General features: G+C 41.7%; 1 protein-coding gene across 8 annotated transcripts in view; it reads left to right on the top strand.

Moving 5' to 3' along the window:
- Window positions 1-3,585: 3,585 nt before the first annotated feature.
- The window catches only part of NCOA1 (nuclear receptor coactivator 1), a 242,279-nt gene continuing 225,032 nt past the window's right edge, over window positions 3,586-20,832 (top strand). For 7 of the 8 annotated variants that reach the window (XM_041756554.1, XM_041756549.1, XM_041756551.1 and 4 more), the window contains exon 1: window positions 3,586-3,937. The gene's annotated coding sequence lies outside the window, so the exon portion shown is untranslated. Of the gene's footprint in view, window positions 3,938-4,048; window positions 4,272-20,832 lie in introns of those variants that run through there. The other variant, XM_041756550.1, reaches the window with a different exon arrangement.

Genomic DNA, 20,832 nt, shown 5'->3' with positions numbered 1-20,832 from the left:
AAGCAAGTGTTAGCAAGAATGTGGAGAAACTGGATACTTGTACATTGTTGCTGGGAATATAAGATGGTATAGACACTGTGGAAATCAGTATGGAGGTTCCTAAAAAAATTAAAAGTACAAATACCACCTGATCTAGCAATTCCACTTCTGGATATATATACATACAAAAGAATTGAAAGCAGGGTTTCAGAGATATTTGTATACCCATGTCCATTGCAGCATTATTCACAATAGCTAAATAAAGTGTGTCCATCAATGGATGAATGAATAAGCAAAATGCAGAATATTAGTTAGCCTTAAAAAGGGAGGAAATTCTGCAAAATCCCACAAAAGGGATAAACCTTAGGGACATTATAAGTGAAATAAGTCAGACACAAAAAGACAAATGTTGTATGATTCCCTTACATGAGGTACTTAAGGTAAACAAAATCATAGAGACAGAAAGTAGAATAGTGTTTGTCAGAGGCTGGGGGAGGAGAGAACGGAGAGTTATTGTTTAATAGGTATACAGAGCTCCAATTTTACAAGATGAAAAGAGTTCTGGGGATGGATGATGGTAATGGCTACACAACAATGTGAATGTACTTAGTACCACTGAACTGTATACTTAAAAATGGCTAAGATGGTAAATTTTATGTAGTGTGTATTTTAGCACAATAAAAAAGAAAAAAAGTGGGTTTAACTGTTATGGCAAGTGATTATGATTTGCAAAGGAAGAAGAAAAAGTCAAAGGGTCTTTAGAAAGAGTGTAACCCTAGAAAAAAAGAATTCTTTCCTTAGCATCTATGGATGGTTATGGCAATATAAATAATGCCTTAAGTTTCATTCATCATTCAACAACATCTTAGATCTGCATGTCCTGAGGATGTTTTAAAGTTAATTAAACCACTGAGCTGCAGTGTGTGTGTGTGTGTGTGTGTGTGTGTGTGTGTGTGTGTGTGTAGGGGGCAGCTAGAAGAAGGAGATGCAGGAGATATTAACAATCGAAGCAGTGGAAATAGATGAAGCCAAACTAAGTGAGGGGAAAGAAGGGAAAAATAAAATCTTGAGGATACAAACATATTATGGCTTTGTAAGAAACAAGCAACCAAGAAAAGTGCTAGTAAAGGGAAGGTCAGAAGACAGGTAGAGGAAAAGAGACTGATGCAGAAGAGAGAGGAGAGTTTCAAAAAGGAAGAGTTTGCAGTATCCATCCAGCACTGTAGAAAGGTCCATAGTGGGAGGACTAAAGTGTCCACTGGATTTATCAATCAGCAGGAACTAGAGTGTAGCCCCAACAGGAGACAGCATCACTATCCAAGTGACTCATTTGTGGGCACCTTCATGCAGTCTGGACTGGACTATACTGGGAGTATGTCCTGCAAAAGGGGACAACAGGGTGGATGTGGAGATGCATAGTGCTGGGTATTTCCAGCTGTTGTTGGGGATGGGGACTCCGCTGGTACCTAGAGGTCCTGATAAACCAGGTGAGGGCAAGATCTAAGGAAGTGCACCTTGGGCGCCAGTAACAGATCTTTGACAAGAATCGACTGAATGGACATAAATGAATGAATATGAGTGAATGTGGGATGTGGGCGAAAGGTTGCTTTATGAGCAGGACAGGGAGAAGGTGGAGGATCGTGGGTGTGGCAGGATGGAGTACCTGATTCTGGAGGAAGCTGCTCACTGCCTCAGAGAGATGCCAAGGGAGGATGGCGTTTTCAAGGCAGTCAGGTTTCGGTTAGGACGAGTGAGAAGGGTTTCAGGATTTTTTTTTGTGTGTGTGTGGTTTATGTATACAATGGAATATTACTCAGCAATTAGAAACGACAAATACCCACCATTTGCTTCAACGTGGATGGAACTGGAGGGTTTCAGGATTGACAAGGGGTTCGCTCTAGGATAGAAAACCCTGGAAGAGAAACAGCAGATAATATTGCGAGACAGCAGCGGCAGAATAGGATTGAGGCAGGTGAAAGGAGCTAACTGGGGGAAAAGAGTGCGGGAAAGGATAGATGTATGCTTTACAAAGCTCCTCCGCAGCCAGTGACTCATTCATCCTTGGGACATCCCGGGGGGGGGGGGGGGGGGGGGGGGAGAGGTACTATATTGCCAGCCTTTGGAATGAGGGATGCTTTCCAGATAAGGCCATCACGGCTCCCAAAGCCTGTTCAGCAGCTGTTTGATTCCTCCAGTGTCAAGGAACACTCCACTTTTGGAAGTAGTACTTCCATTACAGAATTTAAAAAGCGGGTAGGAAAGAAGAAAGGTGTGGGCCCCCCTTGAGGGGAAAGCTCTGTCAATGACAGACATTTTGGGTAATTCATAGAATCGCAGAGCCAGACGTGTCAGTCAGATCTGTTCATCTGTAAAACGAAGGGGGCATAAGATCTTTCTTTTCCCTCGTCTAACAGCCTGTGAAATCATCTAAGCAACCACGTCCCAATTTTACAGAATAGGAAAAAAAAAAAAAAAAGAGAGACAGCCCGCGGATGTGTCTCTTTCTCAAAGTAATACAACGGGTCGGTGGAGGGCCAGGCCCAGGAGCGACTCCTCCCGGGTGTGCAGGGCCTCTGGCCGCCGCATCCCCACCTTCTCCGGAAGATGAGCGCGGCGGGAGGCTGCAGGCCGGGCGGCCTAGCCGAGAGCGCCCCGGGGCTCCAGGCGTCTTCCCGGCAGCAGTCGGAGGAACGCCCCGAGGGGAGGGGAAGAGTTGGGGCCTCCTTTCCCACACTTCGTTAGGACGCGGGCCGGGGCGGGACCGCGGCGGCCGTCCCTCGGGCGGGCGGCCGGCAGAGGGCGCGGGGCGCCTCCGTCTCCGCGGCCCGGCGGGCGGGGAGCGCGCGGCCCGGGCGCGCCGTCGGAGCTCGCGGGCGCAGGGTCGCGGCGGCCGGGCGGGACCCGAGCGCTCAGGGGCAGCGCGGCGGGCGGGGCGGCGGGGCGCGAGCGGGGCGGGGCGGGGCGGGGCGGGGCGGGGCGCGGAGGGGGCGGGGCCGCGAGCGGGGGGCGGTGGCGGCGGCGGCGGCGGCAGCGGCGGCGGCGGCGGCGGCCGAGGAGGAGGAGAACATGGCGGCCGCGGAGAGCGGCTGAAATGCCTGTTCTTCGGGCCAGGCGAGCGGGAGTCTGACGCGATCCGCCGAGCCCTCCCTCCCCTCAGACGGCTGGACCGCGGCCTCGAGCGCCTCGGCTGCCCCGTTCCCTGCTGCTCCCTCGAGCGGAGCCCGCGCCGGGTTCTTTCTGCATCCCCCTGCGGGGGGACCCCTGCTCCGGAGGAGGGGGCCGGAGAGCCGCGGCGGCGGCGGGCGCTCGGCCCGGGCACCGGCGGAGGCCGCGGCGGCGCCGCCTCGGTCCCGGCGAGCGCGGCGCCCGTCAGCGCGGCCCAGAGGCGGCGGCGGCGGCGGCGGCGGCGGCGGCAGGTGAGTGGCGGGCGGCGGGCGGCGGGCGCCGAGCCTCCCGGTGGGTGCAGCTGTCACGAGCCGCGCGGCCGCCGAGGCCTTAGGGGGCGGGGAGCAGCTGGCGCCCCTCCGCCCCCCTCCCTCCTTTCTCTCCGTTCCGTCCCCCTCCCACTTTCCCCGAGTTCTCCCTCGGCCTCGCGCGGCTGGAGGGGGCGGAGGTCGCAGCTGTCACGGGCGCCAGCTGGGGGCTGCGCCCGCGGAGGAAATTGCTGCAGCAGCGACTTGGCGGCCCCTTTTCCCAGTTGCCCTAGTTAGCGCCGACTGGGCGAGCATCCGCGGAGGGTGCGCGAGGCTCGCGGCCGCCGGCCCGGCGTGGGGAGCGGCGCCCCCAGCCCGCCGGCGCTCCCCGCCGCCGCCGCCGCCGCCGCCGCCGAGAGGGGGAGCCGGAAGTCGGCGCGGGCGCCCCTCGGCCCCGGCGCGCGGTGACCTTGGCGAGCCGGGCCACCTCGCCGAGTCTCGCTTGCCCGGACTGCGAAATGGGGATGACCATGGCGTGCCTTTCCGTAAGCGCAGCCTTCGACGGCGCTTCTGTGTGCCCCCCGCGCACTTGCTTTTTTTTTTTTTTTTTTTTTTTTTTCCTCCCTTCTGCCGGAGAGGGATTTCGGAGGTAGAAAGGGGATGGATACGTGAGATTTTGCTGTAGGGCCAGGGTTTGGTCCCCTTCCCAGGAGTCGGCTGAAGGGACCTGCGAGGGGGAGCCGACGTGTTGACTGGACGACCGGGAGGTGGGACTGCTTAATGGTCAGCGGCAGAGCTCGAGCCGCCCTCCCGTCTCTTCGGAAGAGACACGGAGAAACCGGACACCAGGGTCCCTTGTCCTTACCAGCCAGCTGTGGGGTTTGTTTTGTTTTGTTCGTTTTGCTTCTTTTTAAAGCGGTCACCCCCGTGGTCTAGGCTCTGCCGATGTCAGAGGGAGGCGGAAGGTTTGACAGTGAAGCCTGTGTGTGTGACAAGGACAGTCCACGGTGCTGTGGCTGCAGAGTTTGGTGGGCAGGAAAACTTTAAGCTGGAGGATCTTTCAGCCTTTCGTGCTGGGCTCTCCATGTTCACTGTAGAGGCGTTGAAGAGGCAGGTGTCCTTGTGGAGAAGGTGACTTTTTTTTTTTTCTTCTGAGAGGGCGAATTTTTAATGTCGAGTCTGATGATGGTGAATGAAGGGTTCTTGACTGAATTGCAGTCCCAGCACCCTCTGTGGATGCCAAGAGTAATCTCTGTGGCGATGATTTGTGAGGGCTGAGGCTTACACTTCAGTGATTAAGAAATCTTTGAGTGTCTGTGTAAAAACATTGCTGTGGTGGAGCGTACTGTGCTGCTGAAGGGATGGATATCAAGGGTTAAATTTGTTTGAGGTTTGTCTCTTCTGCTGGAATTGGTTGGAGGTTAGACTCAAAAAAAAAAAAAAAAAAAAAAAAGTTGGCCAAAGGGGCCTCTCAGCTTGTTTCACAGAAGCTATGATGTAGTAGGAAGGGGGTCAGATTTCTTCATGTTGAGAATAATGTGAAAAGAAAGTATTTGCTTGGGTCTTTTGGCTCATGAACTAGAAATAGTTTTGGGTGAAAGGTAGCAGTGGGGTTTGATTCAGCTTAATAAATGGTTATTCCTTGAACTGTTTGTCATAAACTAGATACAGTTTGGAAGTCTTTCTATTTTATCCCCTGTACTTTGTGGAAAGGTCTAATTTGGTTTTGTGAACTAGCATCTGAAATGTTTTCCCTCCATTTCTTATTCAGACTTCATGCTCCGGGAACAGTGGGTCAAAAAGGGGGGCCTGAATAGGGAAATACATGGTTTGGAGAGAAAATGGAGGAGTGTCGCTTGTCAGAACAGGTGTTTGGTTTGATTTTTGTAGACATTTTGCCCTGCTTATTTGTTACATTTATTTGACTCGCAAGGAAGTTTGAGTTTTAAGGTGCAAAACTTGAATTTGACATAGTTTGTAGTTAATCTCTTCCTCGTTTCTTTTTGAGAAAATCTGTAGGATTGTGTCTATTAAATTGCTTTCTGTGTGGTTTAAGCTAAGGGAGTATTTTAGATCTGCATTTTTGGGTAAGTGGTTTTATTGAAAAAAAGTGCTTGATGGAACTAATGGTGATTGTTCCACTTAAACTGGGATTATATAGACAATGCATTTTCCTCCCTCTTTCTGCCAACATTTGTTTTTCTTTCTCCCTCAATTCTAGGGTTTCATTTCTAGAAATCTGGGCTGGAAACAGAAGCAGCAGTTTGTATAATCCCAAGAATTTGCTTATGCCAGGAAGCTGTAAGGGTAGCATGAAGTGGGTGTGATATAAAGATACTGCTACTACTTAAGACATTTAACTGTTGAGGGAGTCTAGGGTCAAATTTAATTTTTGTTGAATTTCCTGTTTTGTGTGTATGTGTTAATCTTTTGGTGGGCAGAGGATTGGGTTGCTATGGTGCTGACTGGTATATATTGTGAAAGCGTTGGCAACATTTCATGCTTTTACTCTATAGAGAAGGGTGGTAAACAAACCTAAATAATTTAAAGATGTTCTCAGGATGGAATGTTTTCTGCATGTATTCTTCATCTTGCTAATCCAATGACTGGTCTTCACCAGGACTAAAGGTTGAGTAAGTGATGAGGGTAGTGTAGAAGTGCTGAAAGGTAGAGTGTGGGAGAGAGGATATTGGACATTCCTTGAAAATCTTTTCTCTGTTGGATTATACATCACTATGCTATTTCTAATTGTTTTTCAAAGATTTAGCTTTCCCTTCTTTGTTTTCGTCAACTTTATATACCTTCTGGTGGAGAGATACTACCTCTCTTTCTATTTTAGTTTCTCTTTTTTTGCCTTATACTCCAAGCGCTCCACATTGTTTGAATGTTATGTGGCATATCTTTTGGAGTTAGTTGGCCTTAAACCCTATGGCTTAATATAGCTTTTATTTTAGGGCAAGTATGGGAGGTCAGTATAAGCACATACTACCCATAAGCCTTAGGGTATGGGAGGAGATCCCCAGGATGCTCATTATTATCTTGGTAGTAGTTTTTGCCTTATACAGAGAGGATAATCACAAGAATTCTCAGAGGGCCATCAACCGCTTTCCTGGCAGAGGTCCAAAACCATGTGGTGGGCTCTTTTTTACGTTACCTGCATATATCAGGCACAGATAGGAGTGTGGGACTGGGTGAAAATTCATGCCATCCAGGAGTTGAATCGAGTCTGAGCTGCAGAACCGTACACATTTCTTCCCATGGTGTACAACTTTCCTACCCACTGGGACAAACTAGACTGTAGGAAAGGACTTCTTTGTTGCTTCTTTTCCTGGTTAACCACTAGTTTAGCCTTTGGTCATTGGTCTGAGAATGGGTCCTGTGGCCTCTGACGTCTTTTCTTACCATTTGAGATGAGATCTAGTCATTTCAAGCCTTTCCTTCTTCTCCCTTCTTTATAGTTCGACTTTGTACCTTTCTCTCAACACACAGGGTTAGAGGTCATAAAATGGCCTAGTGGTGGCAACTGGGTACTGTTCTTGGTTGCTTAAAGAAGTGCAAGGATTTTTTTTTTTCTTTGTAATTCTGGACAGGGCTTTATGGTCATACAGCATTACAGTATTTGGATTATAGGTATTTGGACTATAGAGAAATGGTTATTTTATATTTCCACAGGATTGTGGTTGAAGAAGAGAAATTATTACAAAACACTGACATCAACATATAAATCCAATTTGGAGGTGCAAATAGAGTGGGTTGGTGAATCCATGCTTCCTCCCCCATACCCCCATCTGCAGCACAGTATTTTTGAGGCTCCTTGAAGTGACAGGCTTTTAGAAAAGCTTAGTAGAGTTATCATATTTTGAAGATAAATACCTTATGCCAAAACAGAAGCAAACTATAGGCACTTGAGTTTTGTAAGACTTGAGATTAATCACCCTCCAGTCACCCTATCTTATATATATTTTGATATAATCGCTCCCCATGGATGTTTTAGTGTGGAGAGCCAAAGTTTAACTTTACTGAGACATCATGGACCCCGACCATTGGGAACAGACAGATGAGACTGGTAACAGTAGGTGCAGGTGTGGAGGTAAAATACACATATTAGCAGGACCAGAATTCTGATAACACTGTGGTGTCCACCATTTCCAGAGTGATACTTAACTTTGCTCTTCTAGCTTATACTTTTGAGGCAAGTTTAGGTTTCTTTTCGAAATGGAGGCTTGACTTCAGAAAGGGGATGATGTCCTGGCTCTTCCAGATACTTAATAGATGTCACCTTGGGCTAGTTACGTAACCACACTTAACCTCAGGTTTTCATGTGTAAAATCGGAATAATGTACTTACCCTCATATGGTTCTGATCTTTCAATTATTAAATAACAATACAGGCCTAGCATGATTGGCACAAGGTAAGACTTTAACAATGTTTTCTTACGCTAACATAACCTAATCACATAACTATCTAATCTGTCCCCAAATTCTGATTCTTTTCTCTGCAATTTGGATTTCCCTCTTTATTTCTGGTTCTACAATGTGGTCCTCCTGTTGTTTTGCACATGGAGAGAAGAGAGTCACATAGACTCTGTGGGCCTGAGTTTCTTTATCATTAAATCAGCATATTGGCCTGATTTCACATTTTTTCCTTGTGCTAAATTCTATGATTTGTAGGTTTATAGCTGTTTGCCTGCATGCATTTGCCTAATTCATCCTACACAGAAATGCTTAAAAAATTCCTTTCCAAAATGGTTTTTCATGTTATTGTTTGTAGCAGAGACTTTCTGTGGACAAATTTATCAAACGTAAATAATTTAAACTGTTCTTCTACTTTTCATTCTGGAAAATTTGCTGCAGATGGCATGTGCAGAAATGCTTTGTAAACTGTAAAGTGCTACACAAGTGAAGAAAGTTACAATCACCTGTAGATATCTTGCTCTGATCTTATGTTTCATTTTCTTTAAATTGTCTCCTTTTATCTCTTGACCTTCAAAAACAGGGTCAAAGTTGGTGTGTTCTCTAGAAAACATGATTTTTATCACCCCTTTACCATCAGTTGCTCAGTTTTTTCCAATATAATACATTTATTTCTTTTCCTTTCTTTTAGAAAGAAATCCTTTTTTTTTTTTTTAAATTGTACATTAAATTGTTTTTCCTAACTAGGTTAGAATAGTCCTTGAGATGACATGAACTACACCATTAAAATTTTTTTTTTTAATTTAAAAATTTTTTGAATTTAAATTCAATTGAGTTAGCATATACTGTATTATTAGTTTCAGGGGTAGAATTTAGTGATTCATCAGTTGCATATAACACCCAGTACTCATTACATCAAGCGCTCTCCTTAATGCCCATCACCCAATTAGAACCACACCCTTTAGAGTAAAGGGGCCTTAATGGCAATTTAGCACAACCTCCTTAATATTACAGATGATAAGACTAAGGCCAGGCAAATATGGTAATTTTCATGGGTCATGTACTTAGTGGCATCACTTAGGCAAGAACCCAAGTATTTGGCTTTTTCGTGAGAGGCTTTTGTTTTGTTTTAGTATTTAAAAGTTATTACAAAGAGATCTTAAATTTCAAGAATTTTAGTAAGCTTTTAAGTAATGTGTAAGTGAGAAGGAAATGAGTATTTTTATTTTTCGGTCAAAAATTGACTGTCAAATATTGCAGTCAGGTATTAATCAGGAATTACTTAAGGCAGGCAGCCCTGGTGGCGCAGGGGTTTGGCGCCGCCTGCAGCCTTGGGTATGATCCTGGAGACTCGGGATCGAGTCCCACATCGGGCTCCCTGCATGGAGCCTGCTTCCCCCTCTCCCTGTGTCTCTGCCTCTCTCTCTCTCTGTGTCTATGAATAAATAAATAAAATCTTAAAAAAAAAAAAAAAGGAATTACTTAAGGCTACTCTCTTGAAAACTATAAAAGTGCCTCAAGGGAAACGTCTGCTTTTCTTATATGGCCCTCATTCAGAGTCAGCAAATATTGATTGAGTGCTGTTTCAGAGACATACTGTCCTCAGGTACTGTGCTTGTTCTACATGTTACATTTTATAAATGAGGAAACAAGGTTCAGGGTGGTTGAGTGGTTGGTGTAAGAATGCACAGCTTATAGGTATTAGGGAAGACATTTGAGTCCAGGGTCGTCTGACCTAAAATCACAGGCATACCTTTGTTTTATTTTATTTTTTAAAAAACATTTTATTTATTTACTTAGCTTGCATGTACGTGTTGGGGGTGGGGTGGGGCAGAGGGAAAGAGAGGGAGAGAGCGAATCTGAAGCAGATTCCGAGAGGGTTCCATCTAATGATCCCAGACCACGACTTGAGCCGAAATCGAGTCGGGGACTTAACTCTAGCTAGGTATCTTGTCACAGGCATACCTTTAAACTGGCTTCTCTCCAAGGGTTTTTGCCACAGTTGACCACATTGTAACCTTATTTTTTCCTTTTTGGCCTTTCTCTGTTCCTTAGTGTGCTGTGGAGACTCCTGCAAATTCCTTGCTTTCTGATGACTCAGGAGCCCATATATACGAGTTACTTAATGATAGTGTCACTTTAAGATTTTCATGTTGTTTCTGATCTCACCTTTGTACTTTAGTAATGTTGATTCTTTGGTGCTTCTGTCTAGGTAAGCTTATCTTTGAATGGTTGGTTTTGGATTCTTAGCAATAAAATTCTGCCTCTCAAGTTTCGTTAGCATTTAAATAGCTAAAGCTCAGGTGCTTTTTTTTTTTTTTTTTTTTCCATTTGGAATAAATTGCTTGGTCATTCTGTGTTTCCACTTGTGCTTTTTTAAATTTATTTTTATTTTTTTAATGTAGGCTCCATGCTGGGCGTGAAAGCCAAGTGTGGGGCTTGAACTCACGACCCTGAGATCAAGAGTTGGGACACTTAACTGAGTGCCACCCAGGTGTCCCTCCACTTGTACTTTGAATGGTTGATCTCATTCTTATAGCTATAATATATTACATCTTAAATTTTTAGTTTGCCTGTATGATTAAAGTATTTACATGCTTTTATTATCAAGCATAGATTTGTTTAATGGAAGATATTCTATGAGTGTATATATGTTTATATAAAGATATCACACCATATTTGACCAGATAGTTAAAGGATGAAATGTCCTTGCTTTTTGAAAGCACTTGTATGTGTAATACTGGCTTTACTTTGGTGAATTTGTTTGGAGGAAATTGGGGGAAAAGTTGCTTGTTGTGCAAAGCCTCATACCTCCCTCTCCATTACAGGTGGTACAGGAAGTCTGTAATTGAACTTCTAAGTAGCTACTCAATCATTCATTCAAGACATAGTTATATAAGTACCTACTTTGTTCAAGGTGATGTGTTGTTAAAAGATAGGGAAGTTAAAAGATAAGATACGGATCCTGTTCTTAAGGAGATTATGACCTAAGAGAGGTGATAAGACGAACACACAAATACCTATAATACTGATTGAATGTGATGAGTGCTATGAGAGAAGTATGAAATAGTACTTTGGGGATTCAGGAGAGGGAGCAGTTATTCTCATTTGAGAGTGATCAGGGTAGATTGCATGCAGGGCTTGGGGTGGACCAGAACATTGAAGGCAGAGGATGATTTGTATGTGAGTAAGGGTGAGGAGAGAAGTATATTAAGGAAGATTAAATAGCAAAGATGAAAGGACAGAAAAGCTTGGGATTATTTAGGAGTAGTGAAAGGGGAAAGTGCAAGGAGGAGGGTGGCACCAGCCAAAGTAGGAGGGGACCAGATGCTGTAGGTGCAGTAGCAAGACATTGCAGGATTTTAATGGAGGGAGGTGGTGGGGAACAGTGAAGTATGCAGATCTGGATGAGATCTAGGAGAAATGTCAGTTTTCCAAATTTACATAGATTTTTTTTGGCAGGTTTTACACCCCAAATTTTATATTTTCATAGTTTTTGAAATGATTCCATATGTAAGGCTTACCACACTAGGAACTTATTCACTCATTTTTATGTATATTTGAGAACAGATTATGTGTTTTTTTTTTTTTGATAGGAGTTAGTACAAAATCTTTTTCACTGGCTTATACTTTTTTTTTTTTTTTTTTTAAAGCAGTAGCTGTTTTTTTAAACAGCGTATTATCATTTGGCATTTATGCAGCGGACTTGTTTTTTAAGTGTAAAAATGTCATCTCCTTGTATAAATATATTTCTCTGTATAAGTGAGGATGGTCATGTAAGTTGAAAGTCCCTGGCTCTCAATATAGTTCATGATTTATTTTACTGATTTATTTATGCCCTGCCATGTTCCAAAAAGGATTTAAGGCAGGATATGTCATGAAGAGTCTTGGACCTTGTTCTAGCCCTGTCTATTATTTGACTGAACTGCTAGCCAACATTACACTGAGGGAACAGTGTTGAAGACAACTGGTGTCACAGAATGTGCTGCAGTTGTGTCTTTTGCCAAACTGGTAGTAATTCAGAGATGGAGACAATATAATTAGAGTACCTTTAAAGATAACTCCTTTTAAACTTTGTTAGAATGCTAGGGAAATTGGTTAAAGGGTACTGCTAGAACACTTTGCCCCTTGAGAGTCCAGGCACATTAAAAACCATGGTGTCCACAGTAGAGTTTACATAAAATTATTTGGAAAATTGGAGAAATATTAGAGGTCTCTAAGGAAGTTTCTTTCAGTCTGTTGTGATGTTTTCAGTTTATAGGAGTCTGGGTAACTGGATTTTCAAATTTGTTATTTTAAATAGTAGACTCCTAACATCCTTTGTAAGGAGTCACCAGGCAGATATTTTGTATAATATTTCATAGAGGGTAACTGGCCATCTTAAGGCAGAGGTCTCAAGAATTATCTAACTTAAAGATGACTTATTTTTCTTTAACAAAAACACAGATGTTCCAAATTTGCTGACATTTTCTGTGACAAGTGGCTGTGAGTAGTATGCTGCATAGCAGATATTTATGAAAAATAAACACTTTATCTGCCCCTTTGGGATGATGGTTTTTTTTTTTTTTTTTTAAGATTTTTTATTTATTTATTCATGAGAGACAGAGAGAGGCAGAGACACAGTCAGGGGCAGAAGCAGGCTCCTTGCAGAGGGCCCAATGTGGGACTTGACCCCGGTCTCCAGGATCACGCCCTGGCCTGAAGGCGGTGCTAAACCGCTGAGCCCTGATGGTAAGTTCTTAACAGTGACTCAAAAAGTAACTACCGGGGATCCCTGGATGGCTCCGTGGTTGAGCATCTGCCTTCGGATCGAGTCCCGTGTCGGGCTTCCTGCATGGAGCCTGCTTCTCTCTCTGCCGGTGTCTCTGCCTCCCTCTGTGTGTGTCTCTCATGAATAAATAAATAAAATATTAAAAAAAAAAAGTAACTACCTTTAGAATAAAATAAAATTCAATGTTATGGATAGAGATTATTGAAAATGAATATTTGGAACAACTTCCATCATTATTGGATTTATGTGCTGAATATGATGTGTGTAACTTTAAGAATGTTTTTAGGGATACCTGGGTGGCTTAGTGGTTGGGTGTCTGCTTTTAGATTAGGGCGTGGTTCCCCCCCCCCCCCCCCCCCCCCCCCCCCCCCGGGGTCCTGGGATCAAGTCCCACCTCCGGCTCCCCTTGAGGAGCCTGCTTCTCCTTCTGCCTATGCCTCTGCCTCTCTCTCTGTCTTTCGTAAATAAATAATACAACCTTAAAAAATTGTTTATATATATATATTTCAATTTGGAAACAAAATTTTCTAACTTGTATAAAAACCTTGTAAACTTAGGCATTTTAAGTGATTTTGTGCCTATCTGCTGAAAATATAAAAAAAAATACGCCATTTGATTTATTAGGAAGAACAACTGGTTGTCACCAGAAAATACGGAAATATACTAGCTGAACTTTAGCAAAAACCTTTGTGTAAGTGGTGAATGGGATTTAAAATTGAATATATCATGTTTTATGCAGTGCAGCAAGTGATTCCTTCATTTGGTTTTACTCATCTTTGTGAAATATATATATATTTTTGCTATGATAGCCATTAAAACTAAATAAAGTAGTTATTTATTATAAAAACTGAAATTTAGAATGAGACCTCAAGTTACAATATTACAAAATATGAAAGCAAAATTAGAAAATAGCAAATCATATTCAGTCACATTACTTTCACCAAAAGTAGTGTTTTTTTTTTTTTTTTTTAAAGATTTTATTTATTTATTCATGAGAGACATACAGAGAGAGGCAGAGACACAGGCAGAGGGAGAAGCGCTAGGCTCCATGCTGGGAGCCTGATGCGGGGACCTGATCCCTGATCTCCAGGATCATGCCCCAGGCCGAAGGCGGCACTAAAACGCTGAGCCACTGGGGCTGCCCAAAAATAGTGGTATTAATAATAGTGTTTATTAGGAATAGAATGAAACTGTCATCGATAAGGAAGATAAATGCTTTAGAATTGTTTATTATAAGAAATGTTCTGGAAAAAAAAAGAAATGTTAAGTATCCATTTTTGTGTGTGCTTTACAAGGTACATAATTTATTGGTCTGGTGTGAACTGTATACAAATTATAAATGTACATATATAGCTTCCTATTCAAAAACTTTTAAACTGTGAGTATATGATAAAAAATGATTATCTGTTTTCTAGCAAGGGTTCTTAACTAAGAACTCTTGGAATTCATGGAACTAAGAGTCTCTAGGTAGGCTTCAGAGGGTCTATCAATACTGTGAAATTATACGCAAAATATTGTGTGTGCATTTCTCTGAGGAGAGGGTCTATAGCTTTTACCAAATTCCCAAAGGGGTTCATGACCTCCCCAAAGGTTAAGAATCTCCGTTGTTAAGGATTGGGACCTCAATAACTCCATTCATCCAGTCTTACTCTCTTGCCAAGTTTAATGGATATATCTGATGTCATTACTCAAGCCCGCAGTATGACTGGATTTGCAGTCTATTTTTCCATTTTGCAATAGATGTGATTATACTGCCTTTGGCCTTTACAGATGTTTGAGTTTTGTTTGTTGCACAACTACCTGGCCTTCATCACTTGGCTGCTCTTATATATCATTTCCTTCCTACTTCTGTCCCTCTAAACACCAATAAAAAAGACTGGACCTAGGAGTGTGATGGGAATGCATATATGTATGGCAGAGCCTAGTATCAGTTCAAGTGTAGGGAGACCCTGCTGGGTAGGCTGGAATTCACAGTTGCTGTGCTTTTAAATTTTAAACTCTTTTTTTCTAGCATTTGAATCTCAACTTTCTAGAGTCCTCAGGGTCTGATTTGACACATGCTAAAAACACTTTCCAAGTTTGTTCAGATGCTTAGATCTGTTCCTTTTTCTCCTCACTGTCATTGTTCTGATTTAGACCTGATTATTGCAGTAGTGTCCAGGTGGTCTTCAGTGAGTTCCTTGTTAAGTCTGTCCTAAAGTTTGTTTTGGATTGATTATCCTAATTTTTATTTTCATTGTGTTATTTGCTTAAAAACCTTCAAAGACTCTTCATTACTGTCAAGATAAAATTGTTAACTTAGCCTGGCATTTAAAGCTTTCCAGTGTCTGGCACCAACCTGCATTTCTGGTCTCATTTCCCACTATTCTCCTCTAGTAAACTGTTCCAAATAAATTGTCAATTTATTGTCCCTTAAACATCCCTTCGGCTTCTCTGTTTCTCCTGCTTTGCATAGTCCTTTCCTGAATATGTTCTCCTTATCCTACTCTGTGTGTCTTGAAATCCTACCTATTCTTTAAAGCTCAGCTGAAATTCCACCTTGCTTGTGAATTGTTCAGAATATAAATTTAAACGTAACCTCTTCCTTCTATGAACTCTTAATATTTATTTTCCTTATTATTCATTTGATACTTTACTGCCTTCTACTTGTGCAATTTTTTGTTTTCATGTGTCTGGTCGCCTGAATTAGTGTATGAGAATGGCAGAAGGGGATTATGTTTTATATTTTGTCCTCTGCAATGTCTTAAACACGTAGATAATAAAATACTTGACAAATCACATCGATTAAATCATAATGCTACTCATTAATGTACTTAGAGTAACAGACCTTTTTTAAAAATTATTATTGTGCCTGGATTACTCGTGCATATTATCTAGGGATTTTCTTTACTGATTTCAGGGTATTTGGGAAATTGAATTGGAAATCAGTTGGTGCCCAGAGAGCATATTGTCCTACAGTGTAAGAAGTTGGCTCTCATGGGCTGTGTTCTAAAAGTCTGGGGGAGCCTGGTGAGTCATTTGTCTCCAGTGTAGAGTTCTACCTGCCATGGATAACAGAAAAACTTGTGTTCCTTCTTCTCTCTATTTTGCCGTGCTGGAGACACACATTCCTAATGTCTTGGGGATTCCTATACTTCTGTTTTAATGACTCAGCCCACTCTTCTCAATAAAAGCTATATTTTTATTGAATACTTATTGTTTGGATGGTGCTATGGGGAGCCACGAAGTTACTGTATCTTAAGGTTCTTGCCCTTCAAGGAGATTGTAATCTTTATAAGGGAGTCTCATTTGCTTTAAATCATATGTGAATTAAAAAATATTAGAAAAGATGTCATATGGATATATATAACTAGTTAGTTGCTAACTGAGATATGTGGAAACTCTGTAGTGCTTACTATTTTTAGGACTTACTTGGAATTTATTATCATGTATACTTATTTCTGTATTTACATGTGCCTGTTGCAGCAACCACATTGCAAATTATGGAGGATAGAGCATTTATTGTAGTAGTTATATGTCAGTACCAGAGTGCTTTCATAGTGATTTACCCACAGTTTACATACATAGTGTGTTAATGATGATGCTAGGAGGCTGGCATGGTTTGGGTAGGCTTCCTGGAGGAAGTGAAATTTGAATTAGATTTGTAAGATCTGGAATATTAACTTACAGCGTAGTCTCCTGGAATGTGAAAAAAGGGGTCTGTCGTTAAAATAATAAACTGTGTTTTTGGTGCCCACTCTAGAACGTGGAATCTCTTTGGTTACTGTGCCTTTGGCCCTGAAGTGACCCTTCATCACTTCCTCTTATGTAATCCATTGGTCAGGGTAGTCACAGTCCACCTACTTTCGGGGCTAGGAAATGTGTGCAAGAAATACTTGGTGAGCAATAAATGGCTTACTATAGTGGAATTGGCTTTCTTTAGAGAGGTGAATGAATACCAGAATTGGTAGGCCTTGCTTGGAGTCAGTTGAAGTAAAAAGGAATTGTTTTGTGTGTCAGTCTAAATAGAATTTTTATTTTTATTTGTAAAAAGAACTTGTAGGGGATCCCTGGGCGGCTCAGCGGTTTGACGCCTGCCTTCCGCCCAGGGCGTGCTCCTGGAGTCCTGGGATCAAATCCCTCATCGGCTTCCCTGCATGGAACCTGCTTCTCCCTCTGCCTGTGTCTCTGCCTCTCTCTCTCTCATGAATAAATAAATAAATCTTTAAAAAAAAAAAAAAAGAACTTGTAATATTGAATGGTGACCTTGAGACAATTAAAGGAGAAATTTTAATAATGTCTCTAAGGGTAGGTTCTGTATACATTGTTTTGGTTTGTTTGAAGATGGTTTGCTACCATCTTCAGAGTATATATTTGAAACAGGTAGAAAGTGATTGGTTTCAGTAAAACTGATCCTGAGCTTTTCTACATATACTGTTTGGCTGGTGACATTGTAGAGTGGGAAAAGTGAGAGAGGGCATAAAGGGCTTTCTGACGCTATTGGAGACCTTTTGCTGTCTGAGAATTTGATAAAATTTCTCCTTAGAGTCCCATGAGGTCTTTTCCCTCCCTCTTATCAATATAATGCTAAGTAATTAAAATCTGTTTTCTCTGTTTTTTGTTCATCTTTTAATGCTTGGTTCAGTAAGGACTATTGGGTGGTGGTTAAAATGTTGGTCAAATATGCAGAACTAGGAAGCCCAATTTCTTATTTATATGTGAGGCTTATTTTCCTCCTAGTTTTATTCTTAAAGTCATCAGCCCTGAACTTTTTAAACCTGAGGCTTTCTTTATGACTGCATTCCAATTAGTATTCTCTTTTAAATAAAAAATAAACCATATATATAAATCATGACCATATTTTAACAAAAAACTTGAAGAAATGGACGAATATATAGAATTAAAAGGTGAAAGAAAAAAGAAAAAAAAATAAAAGGTGAAAGAAAGTCTCTAGTGATTATATGGCAGATGTTAATTTAGGCTCCCCCCCCCCCCCCATTTCAGGTCACAGTATCTTTCCTGGTGGCCAAGGCGTGGACGTGTGACCTAACCTGGATCTGTATTTATTCATTTATTTATATTTACTTTATTTTTTAAAAAATGGGGTCCACACCTAATGTGGGGCTTGAACTCAACAACCCTGAGATCACATGCTCTACTGACTGAGCCAGCCAGATGCCCCATCATAGTTTCTTTGGACACAGTGATTGCTGCAGAGTAGCTATATGACCCATACAGGTTCAGAGCCTTCCCTTGAGATTGAAAAACAGATGCTGGACAAGAGACAGGCTCATTCCATGGAGTTGCTAAACTGAGATAGAGTATGCCTGGCCACATGAAGGAAGCCTATCTGTTATAGAAAAGAATGAGGCCAACATATAGGGTGAAGGGGAGCTGACTGAGACAGTGTGTCTCTCTTACACTCAGAGATGCACAGTCATACACATTCTCACATGCTTGCATGCATGGGGAGTCATTGGAGCCTCTGGATCCACTTGAACCTTAAATTAGATCCACCCTATATTTTCCAGTTAAATGAGCTAATTAGTGTCCTGACCTGCTTGTGCTAGTTTGAATCAGGTTTTTGTCTCTTGGAACTGAAAGTTCTGACAATTCAGACCCCTTTTGGCATCTTACCCCTCCTTTCTTCCCTATCCTCTCTACCCTGCCATAGGATCATACTTTTTGAATTGTTATAGACTTTCTAAACTTCATATTGTGGGGATTTTTTTACATCAGAATATGAAGGAGCTTTTGATCTTTGCATGAAATGCTGCATAGCATTACATTAGATGTATATTCTATAATTTAGCTATCTTTCTCCCTTTTGATGGGCATTTAGATATCAAGTATTTTGCTGTTGCAAGCTATGTTTTGGTAGGCATCCTAGTTCGTACTTGTTTTTGTACATGTATGAGAATATACTTATGGAATTGAGGTAATGCACATTTAAAAAATTGATGTCCTTTCAAAATGTTACCCCAAAAGCTGTATCAGTTTATACTTCCACCAACAGTATATGATAGTTGCTGCTTTCCCCTACTTCATCAACTCTGGATATTATCAGTCATTTTTTATTTGGGCCCTATTTGATGGATGAAGATGGTATAATAGCATTGTTGTAATTTTAGTTTTCTATTTGATAAAACTGTTTATCTTATCAGATGTTTATTCTGTATTGGGTTTATTCCCCCTTAAGGTTCTTTTATCCATATTGTTCGCTTTCCTTTTGGGATGTTTGTCTTTTTTTTTTTTTTTAATTGCTTCCTAGCCATAATGTGCTTATGATGTAGTTGTATTTACATTAACTCGGAATGGCCTTGTTAGGCAGCCTACCCTGCTACCTAGTTACTTCAGAAAGATTTGAGATCAAAACCTACATCATATGTATATTTTACAGATGTTGCTGGACATTTAACTGGTTTATATCTAATAGCTTTTATAACTGCCCAACTCATTTAGTTAGCTCAAGAATACATGTCTTAATTGGATGTTCCGTGAGTGCTAAATTGAGGTTAATTTTATGGTTGAGATGAATGTTGGGAGACTCTTGTTATGAGAACTTTCCAGTTCAAAATCATTGAGAGTACCTTGAATGGAATAGAACTTTCAGACTTGACTGACTGGTTTGCCCATTGGTGTAGAATCGGAACCACTTTCAGAGGGGAATTTTGGCCCCATAAGAAAATACTTTCTTGGCTTACCTCCATCAAGAGGAGGGTTGGCTGCCAGGTATCTTTAGTGGCTAATTTTCGTAACAGAATATTAACCTGACTCTGTATTTGGGTATGAAAATATTTAGTCTACCTGTAATTAGCAGTATAGAATAGCTTTGCTCTAGCAAGTATTGTATCCACTTACTTTCTACCCAATTCTTAAAAAAAACCTACCAGTCAGAAACAACACTCTCTGAGGATTGCTTAAACATTGAGTCCACTGCTCTAGATCACTTGGATCAAACCAGAATTCCAGAAAACTAAGTATATAGATTGCATTGTTTTTGACTGGGGTAGAATTACTTTATAGAATTGTTATTTGGTCTAATGCAATCAACCTTTATTGAGGGCCATTAACATAAACAGCTTTATAAAATTGAGTACTTCTCTTATTATAGAAGTCTTGTGAGCCAATTATCTCCTTTATCTTAGTGCCCTTATTGATGGTGTAACTACTGCTACTACTGTTACTATCAGCAGTTGTCAGAAGATGAAGACTGAACACAAAATGAGCTAATTAATAGCTGATGGAGAATACTCTTGCCCAAAAGAAGATACCATTCTGGTTGAGGGGTTATATAATGGTTTGGAGTGTGGACTCTGGATCCAGATTCCCTGGGCTAGAAGCCTGGCTCTGCTGCTTCCTAGTTTTGTATGCTGCTTGTGTGCTAACCTCTTGGTGCCCTAGTTTTCTTATCTTTGAAATAGGGTAATAATTGTACCTACTTGTACAAGGTTGTTGTGAGAATTCTCTGACTTTATAAGGGTTGAGGATGGGGAGGTGGGGAATTGGATGAAGGTGGCCCAAGGTACAAACTTCCAGTTATGAGATAGGTACTGGGGGTGTAATGTAATATACAATATGTTGGCTACAGTTAATACTGCTGTGAGATATATTTGGAAGTCAGTAAGAGAGTAGATCCTAAGAGTTCTCATTACAAATGAAAGAAAACATGTTTTTTTCTTTTTTCTGTGTCTATATGACATGATGGATGTTAATTGAACTTACTACTGTGGTCATTGCTTCACAGTATGTATAAGTTAAATCATTATATTGTACACCTTAAATTTACACGGTTCTGTATGTCAGTTATTTTTTTTAAAGATTTATTTATTTATTTATGATAGAGAGAGAGAGAGAGAGAGAGAGGCAGAGACACAGGAGGAGGGAGAAGCAGGCTCCATGCCGGGAGCCCGACGCGGGACTCGATCCAGGGACTCCAGGACCACGCCCTGGGCCAAAGGCAGGCGCTAAACTGTGAGCCACCCAGGGATCCCCCTCTTTTTTTTTTTTTTAAAGATTTTATTTATTCATGACAGACACAGAAACAGAGACACAGGCAGAGGGAGAAGCAGGCTCCATGCAGGGAGCCCGATGTGGGACTCGATCCTGGATCCCCAGGATTACACTCTGGGCCGAAGGCAGCGCTAAACTGCTGGGCCACCAGGGCTGCCCTGTATGTCAGTTATATTTCAATAAAACTGGGGGAAAAAACTACTAAAATACATATACAAAAAAAAAAAAAAAAGAATTCTGTGAGTTTAAACATGTAAAATGCTTG

The sequence above is a fragment of the Vulpes lagopus genome, chromosome 5, assembly GCF_018345385.1.
Source record: "Vulpes lagopus strain Blue_001 chromosome 5, ASM1834538v1, whole genome shotgun sequence".
In the NCBI taxonomy this organism is placed as follows: domain Eukaryota; kingdom Metazoa; phylum Chordata; class Mammalia; order Carnivora; family Canidae; genus Vulpes; species Vulpes lagopus.
The sequence above is the reverse complement of the archived record's forward strand: the minus strand, read 5'-3'. Positions and strand labels throughout refer to the sequence as shown.